Source organism: Vicugna pacos, chromosome 11 (assembly GCF_048564905.1).
Source record: "Vicugna pacos chromosome 11, VicPac4, whole genome shotgun sequence".
Classification (NCBI taxonomy): domain Eukaryota; kingdom Metazoa; phylum Chordata; class Mammalia; order Artiodactyla; family Camelidae; genus Vicugna; species Vicugna pacos.
In genome coordinates this window covers 46,794,779-46,814,539 of record NC_132997.1, presented here as the reverse complement: position 1 = coordinate 46,814,539, position 19,761 = coordinate 46,794,779, and the positions used below count along the sequence as shown (strand labels likewise).

The window sequence follows — 19,761 nt, the reverse complement described above, 5'->3', positions numbered from 1 at the left end:
AAATAGAAAGCATTCTACGAATATTAGCTGGTAAATGGAAATGCTACAACCTTAGTCTGCAAACTGCCGCAGCCAGCAGACCAGCCGAATCCAGCACCTGTTACTGCATATAAAGATTCTCTTAGACACAACCACTCCTGCTCACATACTGTCTGTAATTCTTTCTATCTGCATATTGTCTGTGATTCTTTGTATCTATTTTGCTACAATAGTAGAGTTCAGTAGTTGAAACAGAGATACTAAGGACCATGAAGCCTGAAATATTTACTATCGGGCCCTTCACAGAAAAAAAAAACAAAATGATGACCCTTGTTTTTGGCCATTGAAGAGTATCTCTAGTAAACGTTAAGTGTAATTTTATATATAAAAGTAAAATTTTCATCCTTGATATCACTGTATTAATTCATTCTAATTTGTTCACACTAGATCCCACAGCTTTAATTGCATCAAGAATAGAATGCCTTAGTAAGTGAAAAAGAAATAATTTCTATCCAGGAATCTCTCAGACTGCTTATTTCCTTCCCCAGGAGTTCTGTTCTCTGATTTATTCCGTGAGGCCTTTCTCTTATTTTGCTGAACCTTTGGATGGTTTGAGAAAAAATGCTGTGGAATCATGGGCTTAGAAGATTTAAAATAAGGCAAAATGTTTCTCCAGGGAAATATATTAAAAACTCTGTGTATTTATGGCTTTCCTCAGCCCAGATTCGTAAGTCTAAAATAATCAGCCAGCGCCACTGGGAAAGCAGGCTTCCCGGCTGATGGAGAAAGGGGCATATTCAGTGAATGCCTGGTGTCCTTACACGTTGCTTTGGCAGGGTGTTAATGGGATTACCCACGCTTCATTTGGAGAAGCCTTGGCCCAGAATACATATCTGGATCGCACCTGAATACCCAAGGAGAGCTTCGTACATCATAAACATCCCTGAGCCTTTGCATAGATGTTAAAACCTTTGGTGCCTTTGTTGTGGTCCTTAATTCTGTTAATCGCCCTAGGTAAAGATTAGCTGCTCTTGTCAATTTAATTCAGCTTCAAACAAAGCAACAAGGTCACTGTTTTTCCCCCTTCTCTCCCTCTCTTTCTCTCCCTCTCTCTCTGCTGGCGAGCAGGATTGAGTTGTCATGTAGCTCTAATAGGCAGCGTGGGGAATCGTTAGTCCACCTCAACGCCCTGACTGATGGGCACTTCACTTCAATCATCTGCCTGAGCAGCAGTGGCCCAGTACTATTGACACTGTGTCAGCTGCGAGAGAAGATGCCTTAATCGGCCTCGACACCCTGTGCATTGATTTGACAAGTTGCTGTAATGACCTTCTTGTTTTTCTGAAGGATTACTGTTTACTCAGGAGGTGCTGCTGACTAAATGTACTGCATCGTCATGGAAACGCCGATGGTGGAGGCTGCCTCCCCACCAGGCCTGGGTGGAGGGTGACATTGATAGGAGACTCTGAATTTTTCAATGAACTGGTCTGTCCCAATAGTGCTAATTCCAGCCCATTAATCAGACCTACTCTGGAGAGCCGACTGGAATTAGGGAGCAGCCTTGTCAGGTCCCCCTGTAAAAGATGGATTTGCTGCAAAACTCATTATTTTCCCAAAATTCATGTTTAGGTTTTCCTCGTAGTGAGAAGGCACTGTTCATTGTGGCCACCTCCTGAGTGCACCTGGAAATTATTATTGTTCACGTATTATTGAAGGAGGCAGCTTCCTCCTTCACAGACACATCCTTGCGTTAGAAAAAGGGATAAGAATAGAAAGACAGAAAACAACACTTTGAGCACCTACCTATGAGTAAGAATTGCTCTATAAATGGTACCTATTAGTATTTTATTTCATGGATTCCAAGATATACGATTTGCCCATCCTCACATTCCTGAACTCAGGTACACTTTATAATCAGTCTCAGTGTGTGTGTGTGTGTTGTCAGCCAGGTGGCACTTGTGACACAGTTGGAAGAACACACTCCTTTAACATTTTCTAGTAAAAACAAGAGCATCAAAGTGTCTTAGATTCAACACTGCAGATTTTTGCAATGAGTGCTTTATACAGATTACTTCTTTGACTCTTTAACAAACCTTGTGCAATTGCACATTGCATTTGGCTGCAAGTAACAATTAGTAGTGTTTATAGACAAATTTGGATTTTCTCCAAGGTTCTTTTTTATCATTTTCTAAAACAATAACTAGGAAAAAAGGTTCCCACCCCAATCACAAAAAAAGACAATGAATGTTTTGTTTTTTGCAATGGTCTGGTGGCTGACTGAAAACTCTCCCCATCTCTTCCCCCAGAAAGGGCTTCAGAAACACAAAAGCTGATGCAGTGCCCCTGGTTCTTAAAGCGTCTTCTTCACGCTTTCCTTTAATGAGCTTGAAAATTCAATACTAACTATGCATATTGGAGCAGAATCAATTGTGTCATCCTTGATAAGTTTTTTACTATTAACATCATGTATTTGTAAATATTTCCATGGGAGGATGCATGCATATTTCATATGCCCTGCTGGATGTGCTTTCTACACAGGTTGTCAAGAAGCAAAATACAGGCACGTATGAAGTGTTCAACTAGATCATATGCAACTCAGTTAAATAAATACTGAGATGACAGACTCTAACAGTGACTTGCTGTAAAATTGCTAATAGACTGTACATTGTCTGTTATGCCCATCTTACGTTACCACTGAGTCAAATTAAAGGATGAAGAAAGTTACATTTTGTGTCACCTTAAATTGAAGCATGTTTCAATATGCTATCGAACATCATAAAAGAATACCTATATGCCATTGTATGTTGGCATGGTAATGTGTTAAGCTAAGATAAATGGGGCAGTCATCTGAAGCGGGAACTAATGATGACCAAATGAGCAGTTAAGCTGGGGACCTGACATGTATCAGGTTTTGAGAGAGAGAGAGAAAACATTAATAGCCCCGCTGATCAAGATCTGACGAGGGTTAAAAAAAAAAAAAGTTCACTGAGTCCTGCTAACCCCATACCCAAAAGGAAGAGTCACTTTTTGGATGAGCAGGGGTTGCAATGGTTGGGAGGTTTAGACTTTCTTATGTATACTCCTCCTCAAGCCACGCGCCCACCTTCGTCATCTCAGGACAACTACCAGATGCCTTAAGGTACTCAATGAAGTGTACCTATTGGCAGAAGAAAAGAACATTCAAACTGTAATTCATGTTGACAAGCTTAAGTGATTTTTTTCTTGATGTTTTTGTTTTATTTCAATTTTTTAAGTGAATGTTACCCACTTTTATTTCTGCTTTCATATTTGTAATTTTTTTTTACTTTCTTTTTTAACTTTTTATAAATTGAAGTACAGCTGATCTACAATGTTGTATTAGTTTCTGGTATACAGCATAGTGATTCAGTTATACATACATATAAATTCTTTACCATTCCAGGTTACTACAAGCCACTGAATATAGTTTCCTGTGCTATACAGTAGGACCTTGTTTATTTAGTCTGTACAGAGTAGTTTGTATCTGCCAATCCCAGACTCCCAGTTTATCCCTCCCTCCCCACTTTCCCCCAGGTAACCATATGATTGTTTTCTATGTCTATGACTCTCTATGTTTTGTAAATAAGTTCATTTGTATCATTTTTTTAGATTCCACATATAAGCAACATCATATATTTGTCTTTCTCTGAATTACTTCACTTAGTATGATAATCTCTAGGTTCATCCATTTGCTGCAAATGGCATTATTTCATTCCTTTTTATGGCTGAGTAGCATTCCATTTTGTGTGTGTGTGTGTGTGTACTATGTTTTCTTTATCCATTCATCTGTTGATGGATATTTAGGTTGCTTCCATGTCTTGGCTGTTGTAAATAGTGCTGCTATGAAAACTGGGGTGCATGTATCTTTTGGGGCTTTTTTTTAACACTTTATTGAGTTATAGTCATTTTACAATGTTGTGTCATATTCCAGCATAGAGCACAATTTTTCAATTATAATGAACATACATATATCCATTGTCACATTTTTTTTGCTGTGAGCTACCACAAGATCTTGTATACATTTCCCTGTGCTATACAGTATAATCTTGTTTATCTATTCCACACATGCCTGTCAGTATCTACAAATTTTGAAATCCCAGTCTGACCCTTCCCACCCCTCACCCCCTTGGCAATGAAAAGTTTGTACTCTTATGTCTATGAGTCTGTTTCTGTTTTGTATTTATGTTCTTTCATTTTTAAATTTGTTTTAGATTCCACATATGAGCAATCTCATATGGTGTTTTTCTTTCTCTTTCTGGCTTCTCTTAGAATGACATTCTCCAGGAACATCCACATTGTTGCAAATGGCATTATGTTGTCGGTTTTTGTGGCTGAATAGTATTCCATTGTATAAATATACCACTTCTTCTTTATCCAATCATCTGTTGATGGACATTTAGGCTGTTTCCATGTCTTGGCTATTGTAAATAGTAAACTGTAAATAGAACATTGGGGTGCAGGTGTCTTTTTGAAGTAGGGTTCCTTCTGGATATGTCCAGGAGCGGGATTCCTGGGTCATATGGTAAGTCTATATTCCTAGTCTTTTGAGGAATTTCCATACTGTTTTCCACAGTTGCTGCACCAAACTGCATTCCCACCAGCAGTGTAGGAGGGTTCCCTTTTCTCCACAGCCTCTCCAGCATTTGTCATTTGTGGACTTTTGAATGATGGCCATTCTGGCTGATGTGAGGTGATACCTCACTGTAGTTTTGGTTTGCATTTCTCTGATAATTAGTGATATTGAGCATTTTTTCGTGTGCCTATTGATCATTTGCATGTATTCCTTGGAGAATTGCTTGTTTAGGTCTCCTGCCCATTTTTGGATTGGGTTGTTTGTTTTTTTCTTATTAAGTTGTATGAGCTGCTTATATATTCTGGAGATCAAGCCTTTGTCGGTTTCATCGTTTGCAAAAATTTTCTCCCATTCCGTAGGTCATCGTTTCATTTTACTTATGGTTTCGTTTGCTGTGCATTTCTCTAATCATCCTTTGCATTTCTCTAATCATTAATGATGTGGAGCATCTTTTCCTGTGCTCGTTGGCCACCTGTATGTCTTCTTTGGAGAAATGTTTATTTCTTTCTTGAAAGATGTGTGCTACTCTACCATTTCAGACCAGGATGGTATATCATTCAGAGAGTAGGATTGTACCATCCTGTCAGAGGCCTCTGCTCCTTTAACCCCAGGCCATGGATGACAAGTAGGTATCCTGATAAACCCCTCTCTATGGCTGTATTCATGAGCATTTGATAGTAATAAATTATCTTTCCCACATATACATTTGTTTGTTAATAGGATTCACATGGTGATCTAGTAGATGAGTAAAAGTGCTACAATAGTGAGATTTGGACTCTCTTAAGCAGCCAGAGGGACCTTCCAGTTCCTTTCAAAACCATCTGTGGAAGCAGTCACGTGTGTGATCACCATAAAGAGCTGGTTTTATCATGGACAAAGCCACATCCTCAACTTGTACATGTTTCTTTTTCTCGTGCAGAAACATGAGGTCATTCCGGCCTGGGACAGACTGCCCAAGAGAAGAGGGAAGATGGACAGATAAGTGATTGAAAATCTGACTTGCCTTTCATATCAAAAGAAGACTTCACCTTCTGGAAACAAGGAACTCTTTGTGGTACGGCAGTGGGACTGTTGGTGGGATGGAACCATCTCCTGGAATGGGTAAGAGCTCTGTTACATTCACCTGGCCTCCTAGTTGCCTCTTCAGCATCACCTCCTTTCCTCACCAGCTGTGCCCTTCAGGTTCCAGCCATCACCTCCATTTCCCCCAGTGGCATCTATCTGCCTGTTGCCTCCAGGTCTGTAGACATTCTCTCTTCCTGCCTCTTCACCTGGAAACCTCTCAGTCATAGTCTAGGTCTCAACTTCTCTTCTCTCTGCTTAACAGACTATTTCTAACCCAGTGGTCCTCAGAGCATGGTCCCCAAGCCAGCAACACTGACACGTGTGAGAGCTTATTAGAAATGCAAATTTGTGTGCACCTGTCTTGCTTATCCCTTTGAGAGCACACAGACAAATAACCATGCAGTTACCTACCATTCATTGTGAGGTCTTACCCATCAGACCCATGTCCTTCAGAGCAGAGAATGTGCCTATTGTTGCCTGTATCCTTTGTGCCCAGGTAGTGTTACTGTGGGAGGGTCCGAGCCTGACTGACTCCCTGATGGGGAGCTCAGTAAGCATCTATTGAATGAATCAGTGATTTGCAAGTGAATAGGAGGCAGAATCATAAGGTGGTCAAATTTCCAAGCTCTGTAGCCAGACTACCTGAGAGCAAATCCTGGCTCCTGCATTCCTGGTTGTGTGTTTGTAGACAGTCCCTCAGTCTCTATGCTTGCTGGCAAAACAGGTAATGGCCCAATTTCATAGGCTTGGCATGTGGATTTGATGCATTAATGCTGGTAAGTATGTTGAACAATGCATGGCATCTAGTAAGCACCCATTATTCTGAATATTAAAAAGGACTTTTTGATGTATTCCTGTTGCCAGAAGGATTTCGTTGGATTTCCCCAAAAGATACTTGGAATTAGAATCTGGAATATACATATATATATGTACGTACACACACACACACACACACACATATACATACACACACATACAGACAGTCTATGACTTACGATGCTTCGACACAGGATTTTTCAACATTACAATGATGTGAAGGTAATGTGAATTCAGTAGAAGCTATATGTTGAATTCTGCATTTTGGTCTTTCCCTGGGCTAGTGATATGCACGGCGATGCTCTCTTGTGATGCTGGGCTGCGGCAGCCACCGCTCACAGGCAGCCCCGGCCAACAACCAGTGTACTTTCAACCATTCGGTACCCAGACAGCCGTCCTGTTTTTCACTCTCAGTACACTATTCACTAAATTACATGAGAGACTCAACACTTCATTGTAAAACAGGCTTTGTGCTAGACAGTTTTGCCCAGCTGTGGGCTAGTCTAAGTGTTCTGAGCATGTTGAAGGCAGATGGGGCTAAGCTATGAGGTTTGGTAGGGTAGGGGCACCAGATACATTTCAATTTATGATGGTCTCAACTTTCAGTGAATTTATGGGGACGTAACTCCATCATAAATTGAGGAAGAGCTATGTATATAATCTCCTCTCTTTCTTGGAACTTTGCAACACAGTGTCTGGAGGAGAACTTCATTTGGTGATGTTGCTTTCTGCCCAGTTAACAGTGTTTATAAGTTGGGAGCAGTGTTAAGGGGCGCAGGGATTTGCTGGAGTCTCTCTCTTGCCTCCTCCTTCTCATCCCTCCTTTAGCTCAGCCTCCTTTTCTCTTTCTTTTCCCTCCTGTTTCCTGTTTCCCAGATTTCTCCTTTTCTTCCTTCTCTCTCCTCTTTCTGCCCACCATGCCTCTCCTCCCCCCCGCTGGTGACTTCCTCCTTTCTCTTCCTCTCTCTCCCCAATGCTTCATCAGACAGACAGCTGGTTTCTGCCAAAACTCTGACATGCCACAGAGTCTGAGATAGCCAAGATTTATAAATGACTCTTAACTGCTCATGGTTTTTAGCCCAAATGAACCTTCTAAGCAAGCATGTTCCTAAAGGAAAAGAAACATTAATGTATATGAAGTCCTCAGAGTGACTTTTTCACCATAACTGAAACTGAGCTTCTTTCCTGTGCTTTCTGTGAAGAGCATCTTGTTCTGAACTGTCCCCAAAGCCAAGGCAGGAGGGGCCACCGGGGACCACTTGGGTGTGCCCAGTGTCGCAGCCTGCCCGCCCTTTAGCTGGCTGGCACACAGAGCAGGCAGACTGCAGCTCCGTGTGGCTGCTGCCTGGCATCGGGCACTTCCCTCACCCCTGCAGCCTGGAGGGTCCTCTGATGGAAAGAGTCTGTGATCTCCCTGTGTTCAGAGTCTGGGTCTGCCCCTCATAAGATGATTCTGATGTTTGGTGGGTGGCTGGACCAGATGACCTCAGAGATTCCTTCAAAGTGGAAATTCTGTGATTCTGTTCATTCTTGGCCTCCAAACTCTTGCTGGAGGGAACTGGAATTCTGCGATCCCACGACCTAACCCCTCTAACCATGGGGGCCTTTCTCAATGGTCAGCATCCCCTTGGCCCTCTGGCAGTCAGACTCATCTCCTCTGGGTTCCACCTTAGCCCAGGCTGCTTTCTCAAGTAGAAACACTAAGTCAGATATCTCCCTCTGAAGTGGCTGAGAAGATGGGGCATTGCCCACGTGGGTCAGCTGATGATGGTGTATTGGCTGAGAAGGGGTGTGGCGCCATACAGGAAGGAAGTGATGGTGACAATGGACCGCACCATTCCTTGCCTCCCCTCTCAGCAGAAAAGCCCTCTTCTCCTCCCTGGGTGCATCCACCTCCCCTTTTAAAAGCCAGACCAGATTTGTACCCCCTTCTCTCTCCCAGCCAAACAGGTGACTCCTGCCAGGGCAGGAAGAAAAAACAGGTTATTGTCTGCTTCTACCTCCGGCTCCCCTTCATTTCATTGAGCTCACGCGTTCCCTCTTCATGTCACTGAAAATGTTATTTATCGATCCTGCTGACAGCGGCAGTAAATAGAGCCCGGGCTGTTTTACATCGCTGATGAGAAGGCAGGCTCCATAACTCATCAGGCCCAATCTGATTCCACATCAGTCCTCTTCCACTTTTTTTCTCTTCTGTATCTCATTACAGAAACAGGAATTAATACACATGGACAGAAGAGAAATAAGTTCAGCTGCTCTTAGGGCTTTTGTGGGAAAGCCAGCATCCTCCGTAGCTCCTTAAGGAAAACTGACGGAGGGTCAGCCCAGTTGCTGTCTATGGGCACGCCCTCATCCTCACTGAGGACCGTTAGTTGTGCCCTGATAATAGACTGTGCGGTCATCACACATGTGGGCGGGAGCTGAGATTTGGAGATCACTGTAGAGATAGCCCCCAACCATTCTTCTGAATCTTGGTGCACAGGGCCAGGTGCCCTGAACTGTGTAAGAGAAAATTGTGCATTTTCCTGCCTGTTTTACTTTAGATTTAAGGAGTAACTGTACATATATTTTTTTGATTTAAATAAAATGTATCTTTAGAAAAATTTTAGATACACAGGAAGATTGTGCAGAATATAGAGTTCCCATCTACCCCTTCTAATACATTTCGTATTAGTGTAGTACATTTGTTACAATTGATGAAGCAACACTGATACATAATTATTAACTAAAATCCATAATCAACATTAGGGTCACTTTTTGTGTTGTGTTGTTTGTTGAGTTTTTTTAACTTTTTTTTATTGAGTTATATATAGTATTTTACAATGTTTTGTCAATTTCCAGTGTAGAGCACAATTATTTCAGTTATATGTGAAAATACATATATTCATTTTTTTTCACTGTGAGCTACCACAAGATCTTGTATATGTTGAGTTTTGACAAATGCAAATCAAATAACCACCATTAAAGAATAGTTTCACTGCTCCCCAAATTCTGATTTCTGCCTATTCAGTTTTCCCTTCCACCCCCAAAACCTTAGTAACCACTGATCTTTTTACTGTTGTTTTCCAGATTGTTGTATAGTTGAGATAAGAAATTCTGTAGCCTTTTTAGAATGGCTTCTTTCACTTAGCAATGTGCATTTAAGGTCCCTCCATGTCTTTCTGTGGCTTGATAGCTCTTTTCTTGTTTAGCTCAAAAATGACTTTATTTTTGTTTTTTAAGTGAAGTGTAGTTGATTTACAGTGTTAGTTTCAGGTGTACAGCAAAGTGATTCAGTTATACATATACGTAAACTTTTTTTTCAGATTCTTTTCCATTATAAGTTATTATAAGAAACTGAATATATTTCCCTGTGCTATACAGTAGGTCTTTGTTGTTTATCTGTATTATATATATTAGGGTGTATCTGGTAATACCATACGAAAGGAGTATATGTAGGTTAAAACAAACCCATATATTTTAATGTGAGGTTGTCTCACGGGAAACTTCAGAGAAATCTCACCTCTTGCAGCTGTGCTTCAGACCTCGGGGACGATCACTTGACTCCAGCTTTGGGGGGTTCTCAAATAAAATACTTTCAGAAGTGAGTACATCTATTTATCTTACCCTACTCTTCTGAAAGCATCATCCTTAAAGTGAGACCTCGCTTGTGTTCACCCCACAGCAATAGACAGTGAGTCTACACTGAGAGGCGGGGCATCCATGCTGGATGGAGGATGGGAAACCTGAGATTCTTTTCCAGGCCCATCCCTTTGCTTCTGGACTTCACATTGCTCCGTCTTCCCCAAAACTCACCCTATTAAACGAGGGTGGTGGTATCTGCCTGCCTAGCTCCTTGTGAGCATTAACTGAGACAAAGAGGGGACCTTTGCTTGTCAGTGTTCCTGTTAATGGGATTTTTCTGCAGTAATAAAGTGTAGAATCAGCACTGATTTCTGATGGCAGGTACGCCATCATCACAGGGACATGTGAAAAGACTGCACGTTATTAACTGGCCACCAAGTAAAACACAATTTTTATCATTATTGAGCACCTGCTAGCTGAATTAAGACCGGGCGTGGAGAATACTAAGTGTGACTACAAGATGACTGATCCAAGGAACTCCATGTCTAGCTGAGAAAACTAGACTCATGTCACCAATGGGGGAAAACTAGCAAGCAAGAGGGAGAATGTCTAGGTGGGCTATGTGTTCAGACTTTATAATAAAGAACAGGACAATCCCAGTGAATGTTTCCGGAGGGCTGGTGTATGCTGGGCATGGTCGTAAGGGCTGTCCCTGTAGTTGCCACCTCTAAACCTAACAGTTAACCTCCAGAGTTTATCTCCATTTATGACTGAAGAATTAAGACGTAATGAGATGAACAGTATTGCCCACGATCCTGTAGTATCTGCGTAAGATGTGTTTTGACTTCAAAGCCTCTGAGTAAAAGGCTTTCCCGGGGGCTGTGATCATGTGAGGGACATAGGGAAAGAAAATTGCCAAGAAAGCCCAACTTTCTTCCCTGGTCATCCCATGAGCACTAGGGATCCTGGACCCTTCACTGTGCCTTAGTTTCTTCATTCACAAAATGAAGGGACGGATGTAGATGATCTCAGTTCTGAGACTCTAGACATGCTTGGGTGGATTCAACCCGTCTACAAAAGCTTCTGATAGGTTTTGAAGTTTTCATTCTGAATGGAATGGAAAAGGGCATAATACAGCCCTAAAGTAGGCCTCTTTATCTCTCAGGAGATGATGCCTTTTATTTTGGAAAAATAACGATAGAAAAAAAACTCCACAACTCATCTGCTGGTTTGAAACAAATGTGAATGTGTGTGTGTGTGTATGTGCAATATATATGCACATATATATTCAAATATAAAATATTTGTTTATATGTAATATCTATGGTATATACACACATAAGTATGTATATGCATATAAACATTTATCATTATTATCATTTCAGTCTTTATTAACTTGCCTGAATTTTAGGCTGAGTCTCCCTCTCCTATACTTGGAGCTTGGAGCTCTAAGTATTGAGACATCTGAAAAATCTCAGCTTTCCTCCTTTATTTGCCATCTTTAGAAGTTGCTGCTGCTTGTTTTCTAGCTATTTCATACTTTCTAACTTTGCTTAAAAGCATTTCTAATTCCTCACATTGAAAAGCGGGTTGCAAATGAAGTTTAACATGGAATGTTTTGTACCAAGAAAACTAATGCCCCATTCCCCCCCACCTCAGTGAATGCCAAAGTCATCACAGACTCGAGGCTCATGAATAATGTATATTGTCCAATTAAGTGCAAATGCTGTTCAGTTCTTGCGACTGGTATGTGATGCCAGTTCTGGCCGTAGAATGGGCATGGAGGGCAGGATGGGCGAAGGGGACTGGGGAGGGTTGTGGCTGTGTGCATGTGTGTGTGACAGCTCAGCCCCACAACTTGTAGCGTGCTCATTACGTCCTGGGAGCTAAACTTCCCATCCTCGAGTCTACAGAGAGATGCTTTTTCCCAACCATAAATAGAACTCATCTTAAATTTCTAAGTCCCCAGTTTCTAAAAGCCTGGAAGCTCTTGCCCGGTCATGTCGTTCTCTGCCTATGAAACTATCCACTGTGACTGGCCAGCAGACCCCTCTGCCCAAGCTGAACTGCTTCAGAAGGTCAACTTCTGGAGGCCTCCTTTGCAAGGAAGCTACAGCAGTGACTCTTTGGGTAGCTCAGCTTATTCTTCTGGCCTCCTGATCAAGATGTCCTTCACCAAGAGATCCTAGCAGCCTTTTGAAGTTGCTGAATTGGGTGTGTTCTTGATCTTCCATGGCCAAAAACACAGAGCCAGGAAGACATGACATCAGGTCCCGATTCCACACCCCTAGTAGAGGTGGCCACGTCACGTACCTGAGCCTCAGCTTCCTCGTCAGAAATAGAAGGTGGTAAATAACACCTGCTGTGTCCCCGGTGGGCGTGCAGACTAACAGTGGCGCTACCCCTACATCCTGAAGGCAGGTCCAAGTGTCTGTAACTACCCTCTTTGCTTGGAGTGTATAGACGTCCTCACTTACAACTTTGTGACTGGACCATGGCAAATCTCCAGGACTCGGGCTGGCCCAAGCCTGATTAGTGTTGTTCATAGAAATATTCATCCATCAGGGTCTGCATTGGTAGCATTTTAGGTGTGCCCAAGTAACAGAGCCAGCCATTATTAAACCATCTAATAATGAATGCTGGAGACAGAGTTTTTTTCAGCGTAAAATCTCTTCTTATAACTCAGGGCTGATGAGTGCTACCCTACCTTTCTCGATGGGTCCAATTTAACACCAGACGAAGCTGTGACTCAGACTAACTTAAATATCTCAAGACGAGTTTCACCTTTTCCTCTGAGGCCGTATCAGTTCAATTGCGTAAGTGCAAATTTATTGAAAGTGGTTTGGTGCTTAGCTTTTCTCTATTGGCAGTAATGGAGTTTAAATTTATAGCAGGCTGATGAATTTCAGATAAGAGAACCATTACCTTACAACAACATTAAGGAAAAATATATAACTCCAACTGCTGAACCTCAAATGCGTATTGTTTGAATGAGGGGAGATGGATGAGGTAGGCTGACATTTGCAAATGCAATTCCTTTCCGTCCTCGTGGTGCTAGCCCAGGAGTTTGAAAGCAGGGCATGTTCCACAAAAGGCCTGGGCGAGTTATGCATTACAAGTGAAATTATCACAAGATAGCGGGAGAGGGATATTGATGTAGAGGTGAGGGATTTTTTCCTCCTCTTAATTAATATAATTGGTGGCACCCTTTGGCAGTGGACCAAAGCTGTCATAGGGCTTCCTTAGGCGGTTCATTTGGTGTTTGTACCGTCCTCTCACGTTATTTTCCTTTAATAGGTGGTTTTGTCTTCCCCCAGGTTGGGACTCTGGCATCGTGGAGACTAAAATGAAGGACGGCCAGCGCAAACGTGAGGTCGAACGAAAGAGCCCTGGGCTTCTCTGCATTCTTGAGGTTTCTGGTGTATGGTGTATGGGGGGTGAGGGGGATGGGGAAGGACCAAAACTGAAACAGGGTTATAAAAACTGTCATATTTTTAAATGTTTATGCCAAACCAATGAACTATTTGCAAAAAAAAATCTTTGTGCCACCCAAAAGATAAACAGTAATTGATAAAATACGGGTTATGGACAATATTTTTCCACGATGGAACACAAGTTTAGTGTTGTGTGATGAACTTTATTTTTTTTTTCCCAGTTCTTCATGCATCTCAGCGGTTCTACAAATAACCTTGTTTGGAGATAAAGTCTTTTGTTTGTTTGTTTTTATTGAAGTATAGTTGATTTGATTTACAGTGTTTCAGGTATATAGCAAAGTGATTCAGTTATGTATTTATATATATATTTTTAATATTCTTTTCCATAATAGGTTATTACAAGATACCTGTGCGATACAGTAGTTCCTTGTTGTTTATTTTATATGTAGTAGTGTGTATCTGTTAATTCCAAATTTCTAATTTAGCCCTTTAGCCCTCCCCCTCCCTCCAGTAACCATAAGCTTGTTTTCTATGTCTGCTCTATAAGTAAGTCCATTTGTTTTGATTCCACATGTAAGTGATACATGGTATTTGTCCTTCTCAGCCTGACTGTGCTTTGTATGGAGGTCCCTGGTGCAGCTGTGGGTCTCTCAGCCTTTTTCCGTTTTCCCCCCTTTCCCCTCTGGGCTATAGCTTTCCAAAAAGTTTCATTCTTGGGCAAGTTACTTATTTTTTCTGGCTCTTATTCTCCTTGTCCATAAAATGCATATGTGTCTGTGGCAGGGATAGAGATGGAGGATTCCCAGTGCCGTATGGTCCAAGGTGAGACCCCCACATTTCCCTAGGCATCTTCCCTGCCTTCAAAGGATAGAGCCGCCTCACCTAGCCTCCAGGGAAATCCCTCTTTGAGGTGGGTTCTGTGGGTCTCTGCAGTTCATGCTGTGCAGGGAGACCAGCCACAGCCAGCCCTGAGGATGGGAAGAAATGGAGGAAAAGGATGCCATTTCTGTGAATCTCCCGACCCTCCTGAGAAGGCATGATTGACGAGGTGAGCCATGAAAACCCACCTGTGTCCCCCAGCTGCCGTGTGCATGGAGGGTGGTTCTTGGGTGGTTTGCGCTCCCTGTCCTAGGATGCTAGAGGTAGCCCAGCACTTCAAACGCAGTTAGCTTTAGGAGGGACTCCAGCTTTCTGTAAATAATACCAGAGGGATTTGTGTAGAACGAAGCATTCATTTTATAGTTATACACACTGCAAATTTGAAAGAAAAGGGGCTGAATTCAGTTGGTTGGCCATTTATTATGAAAATTATTATGAAAAGAGCTGGCTATTAACTGAACTCAGCAAAGTTTGCATGAAATTAAATAGGCATACCCTTGATGTTCTGCCAGCAGTTTTCTCAGCAAACAAACAGCTTTTGCTGTGGCCCAGTAGTGGAAAGGTTGATACTGTCATTCTGGGCTAAAGCAACTGACTGTGGTTCTAGGAGCCCATTAGAAAAGACTCATACTAATGTGGCCTTGATTGGAAAACTGTGTTTCAAATGCAAATTGCAGAACGGTGTCCATAGCTGCTCCAAAAACATCAGTTACAATTTTAACGTGGAGTCTTTGAGGCTCTATCAATAACCCCACGTTGTTTGCTTTTAATGTAAAGACAATGGCACACATCAAAATAATAAAAGTAACCAGAACAATCAGATTACATTTCGATTCACAAACATAATTTTGAAAGTGAGAGAAAAACGAGAAATTGTTAGTCCAATTTCCTTAGTTTACAGGTGAAGAACCAGGCCTGTAGAAATTCTTTCTGTGAGGGACAGACTCCGGTCCCATTGCCTCCTTTTACTGTCTTGGCTTAGAGAAACTGACATCATGGGGCTTCATGAATTAGGAAGGACAGATTACATTTTTAGTCCCATTTTAATTTTTCTCAAAACTCATAAAATATCATTAGAGTGCTTTTTAATTTTTTCTGAAAAGCAGGAAATCGTAAGATTGATAAATAGTTTAATGTGAACCTGATGGCTTGATTAATTAATCACCAAGCTGAGGAACCACTACAATTCATATGTCAATTCAGACTATTTTCGGGAAATGATTTGAATCAATTGCTAATGAAATTGAGAAATTTAGGAGCCGCTTTCTGACTTCCAAGTGACAGGGCTCATATTTAACTCAAGAGACGTGACAGTTAATGACAACATAAAAAGTGCCATGAATTATTTTCCAGATCATGGGAAAATTACAGCATCTCCCAGATGAAGAAGGCTGTTTATTTTCATGCTGATGAGCTGAGAGCTGTTTCATCACATGCTAAGAAATCTTCCATGCTGTTTAAAACCGAGGTTCTTTTTGAAATAAACAAAGACCATAATCCTCAGGAATAATTGTAATATTTCATAACCTCTTCCTTAATACAGAGTGATAGATGAACCTAGTCTAACTCATACTACGCCTGAAACCCAATGAAAAAAAAAAAGATGGTTATTCATTTATCTAATTACTTTAAACCCTTAAGATAGGCAGAGTTTAATTTCTCTTCCCTGCTTTAATTCATAGGCTGAGTTTTCCAATCCTGTTTATGTGTAAAAGGGCTTGCTTTGTACATCTTTCCATAACTTTTCATTTCCAGACAGACTCTTTAATTAATTTAGTTACATGTAGATATAACAAGACGCTTATTGTGTGTTAATGAAATATCAGTGGGAAAGTGCACTGATCAATGTTTGTTTAATCTAATTAAGGTGTTCACAAGGCAATATTATGTAATTAACTCAAAACAGCATAAGTAATACTTGCATGTTTAAATTTTTATTAATATATTTAAGAATTTTTAGATCATGCTGTTTTATTGGCTTACTTGAGAAATATAAAATTAAAATGTTTGTAAAGATGCTACTGGAGCAACTATTAAATGTGACTTTTAATCATCCTAACAGTCCTTGAGGTACCCGTGCAGTTCTAATAGTCTCACTAAGGGTGAAAGATGAATTTGCTACAAACAACAAGAGTCCATGCAGAAAACCTTCCTGGAGTGGTCTTCTGAATTTTTTTCTCTAAGTTCCCGTGCTGCTTTGCAAGGATGACGTATAACAGGACTGGTAAGTGTAAGACAGTTTGAAATATGTTTAATAGTTTAACAACAGTTTCTCAAGAGCTACATGTTGCTGGGGAGAAAAATAAATGGAACAGGAAGTATCACTGGATTTCTTTACATATAGCTTACAGGATTGTAATAGCACAGCCTCACAATTCCTGTAGAAGTGCAACTTTGGGGGTGATTATCTCATAGAAAGACAGGCATTGACTGGTATGATTTTCACAGCTCCAAATACACAAAGTTGCAATATGGGAAAACACTTAAATGAGGCTCTTAATGCCAAATCCAGGAATCGACCATAGTATACAAATTAACACCAGTCGTGTTATGAGATGTATGTTTGTGCTGAAAGTTTTTAAGGTCATTGCTCACAGAAGTGTGCAGTGTCTTGTGGTTCCCTAAATCATGCAAGCAAGGACTAACCCAGAGAACCATTTCCTGAATCTGCCCATTTCATGTTCAGATAGATGTGATTAGGGACTCTTTGGTTGTTGTAACTACTAGACACCCAAAACACCAGGAGAATTTTTATCCAAATAAATATAAAGATTGCATCTGGAGGCATAGTAATTTTATTCCACAGGTTTCCATTGCTTCCCTCATCCTGCCACTTTATCAGGAAACAATATCCGAGTTACTGGGACAACATACTGTTCTTCACCATTCCTGGTATGTGTATCTTGCCTGAATGCTGGGATGCCATCTCTGTGTTTTTATGTCTGTGAATGATGGAGTGAGGGGTAAGTCATATCTTATGATTTCTGCATCTCCCCTATGAGTGATGGTCATCATACATTATATTTTACGTTATACCCACAACATATTTTCCTTCCTCTCTCTTAAGACGGGCTGCAAATGCTTTAGATGACACTTACAGAATATGAAAAATCCCTAAGAGGTGTGCTCCAGTAGGATCTTGACAAGCTTCCTCTTCCATTACAGAGATACACAGGTACATAGAGACAGACAAGGACACTAACTGCTGCCACCTCCTCCTCACCACTACATTGATATCTAGTCTGTGTATCTGTTATCTAATACTGTGCCACACAGCAGTACTTAAAACCTTACCTCACTTGGGGGAAGAGATTTCCTTCCTCTTGTAGGCCTTCTACCATTTGTATTCCACCTAAGGGGGGAAAAGAGAAAGTTAATAGGGGACAGAACTTCAAGGAAATGTACCGGGAACTGGGTACAAGAAAGATGGGGGAAGCTAACAGTTCTGAGCCCACCTGAGACAGAGCTCCACTAAGACTGAGATTTCTTCCCTCCTCTGCACTCAGCTACCCTGTCAACAAACCCTCAGTATAGCAGAGACTTGCAACAGAAAAGCTATCAACACAGACCCCTCTGAGAAGTAGTACAAAGAAAAGCCTTAAAGCTAAGAGAGGAAATAAAAATAATGATGCTAGAGGAATTTGGAGTCTCACTATCTATAGCTACAGAAAACATGAGCGACAGCCCAACACATATCCAGATTAACAAATCCTGCCCACAAAAGGTCTATTACCTCAGTAGCTCCTATTGATACAACATGTCAACCTTTAATAAAAAAATCAAAAGGCATACCAAATGGCAAGAAAAGACAGTTTGCGGAGACAAAGCAGTCATCAAAACCAATTAACAAGTAACGAATTTCAGGAATTTAAAGTAAGCATGTAATCATGGTTAATGCTTCTAATGAAAAACCACATGCACAATCAAATGGATGTCAGGGGAGTTGTGGAAATTATAACAAAATTCAACAGAAACTGTTTGTTAGAAATCAAAAACACAGACTTGACTTAAAGAAGGCTCATATGCTGACTTGACATAGTCAAGGAAAGAATTAATAAACTTGTCGATAGAGCAATAAAAACTTCCAAATTGAAGCACAAACAGAAAAAAAAAAAAGAGCAGACTATCAAAGAATACACAGACACAATTGTCGTACCAGAAAGAATGGGACAGAAGAAGTGTTTGAAGTAATAACCGCTGAGATGGTATCAAAATTAGTGACACCAAACCACAGGTTTCAGAAGCTCCGAGAACACTAAGCAAGATAAATAACAAAAACCACATTTAGGCATAGCATATTCAACTGTAGAAAACCAAAGACAAAGAGAAACTCCTGAAAGAAACAAACTAGAGGGAAGAAAACCTTCCCAATATAGGAACAAGGATAATACAGCAAAAGTCTCCTCAGAATTTGTGCAAGCAAAAGTAGAATGCTGTACAATGTTGCAAGTGTTGAAAGAAAATGGCCAACCTCAAATTCTATCTCCAGCAAAAGTATTTGTTAAAAGTTAAGAAGAAACAGACTTTCTTAGACAAACAAAACCAAAGAGAATGTTACCAGAAGAACAGTCCTGCAAAACTAAGAGACTTTCTTCTGACAGATGAAAATGATATAGGTCAAAAACGTGGTTCTACATGAAGAAAGGAAGAGTGCCAGAGATGGAATAAAGGTAAAAATATTTTATTATTCTTTGTTCACCCAAAAGAAATATTTTTGTTCAAAGCAATAAAGTAACCATGTATTGGGTAAACTATAGCATATGGGTAAGATAGATATTTCAGAAATTTCACAAGGGAAAGTTGAAGAAATTGGAAATACTGTTATAAGGTCCCTGCAGTATACATAAAGTGGTATAGTGTTACTTGGAAGCTGATTTAGATTGTTTTTACTCTATTGTGAACCCTAAGGAAATCACTAAAAATATAAATGATACACCAAGAGGAGACAAAAGATAAACATGCTCAATTAAGACCAAAGAAAACAAACAGGAGGTACAAAGAACAAATGTAATATGTAGAAAACAGATAAAAAGATAGCAGATTTTAATCCAACTATAGAAATAATCACTCTCGCTGTAAATGGTCTAAACACCACAATTAAAAGTTGAGACTGTCAGACCAGAGAAAGAAACATAATTATGTGCCATTTAAAAGAAAGCTACTTTAAATATAAAGACCCTGACTATAGTAAAGGAATGGTAAATAATTTAACATGCTAACATAAGTCAAAATTAAGCAGGCATAACTATATGAATTTCAAAGAAAGCAGATTTCAGAAGAGGAAAGATTATCAGGGATAAAGACTATTTATTACATAGAGAAGGAGGTGAGTTCTACAGGAACATACAAAAAATCATAAACATGTATGTACCTAACAAAAGGGCATCAAAATATATGAGACAATACATAATAGAATAGAAAGGAGAATAGTTTA

At 40.5% G+C, this 19,761-nt stretch overlaps 1 protein-coding gene and 1 long non-coding RNA gene across 6 annotated transcripts in view; one reads left to right on the top strand and one right to left on the bottom strand.

The window, feature by feature from the left end:
- Positions 1-19,761, top strand: part of LRMDA (leucine rich melanocyte differentiation associated) — a 1,104,406-nt gene that overhangs the window by 1,078,249 nt on the left and 6,396 nt on the right. For all 5 annotated transcript variants that reach the window (XM_072971251.1, XM_072971254.1, XM_072971255.1 and 2 more), the window contains 6 exons: positions 5,490-5,671; positions 12,701-12,830; positions 13,332-16,551; positions 17,134-17,219; positions 17,395-17,502; positions 17,834-18,997. The gene's annotated coding sequence lies outside the window, so the exon portion shown is untranslated. The remainder of the gene's footprint in view (positions 1-5,489; positions 5,672-12,700; positions 12,831-13,331; positions 16,552-17,133; positions 17,220-17,394; positions 17,503-17,833; positions 18,998-19,761) is intronic.
- Positions 17,158-19,761, bottom strand: part of LOC116282343 (uncharacterized) — a 91,622-nt gene continuing 89,018 nt past the window's right edge. Inside the window, exons 3-4 of the long non-coding RNA XR_012077356.1 lie at positions 17,622-17,679; positions 17,158-17,269 (exon numbers count right to left, since the gene is read on the bottom strand). This is a non-coding gene — a long non-coding RNA (uncharacterized lncRNA). The remainder of the gene's footprint in view (positions 17,270-17,621; positions 17,680-19,761) is intronic.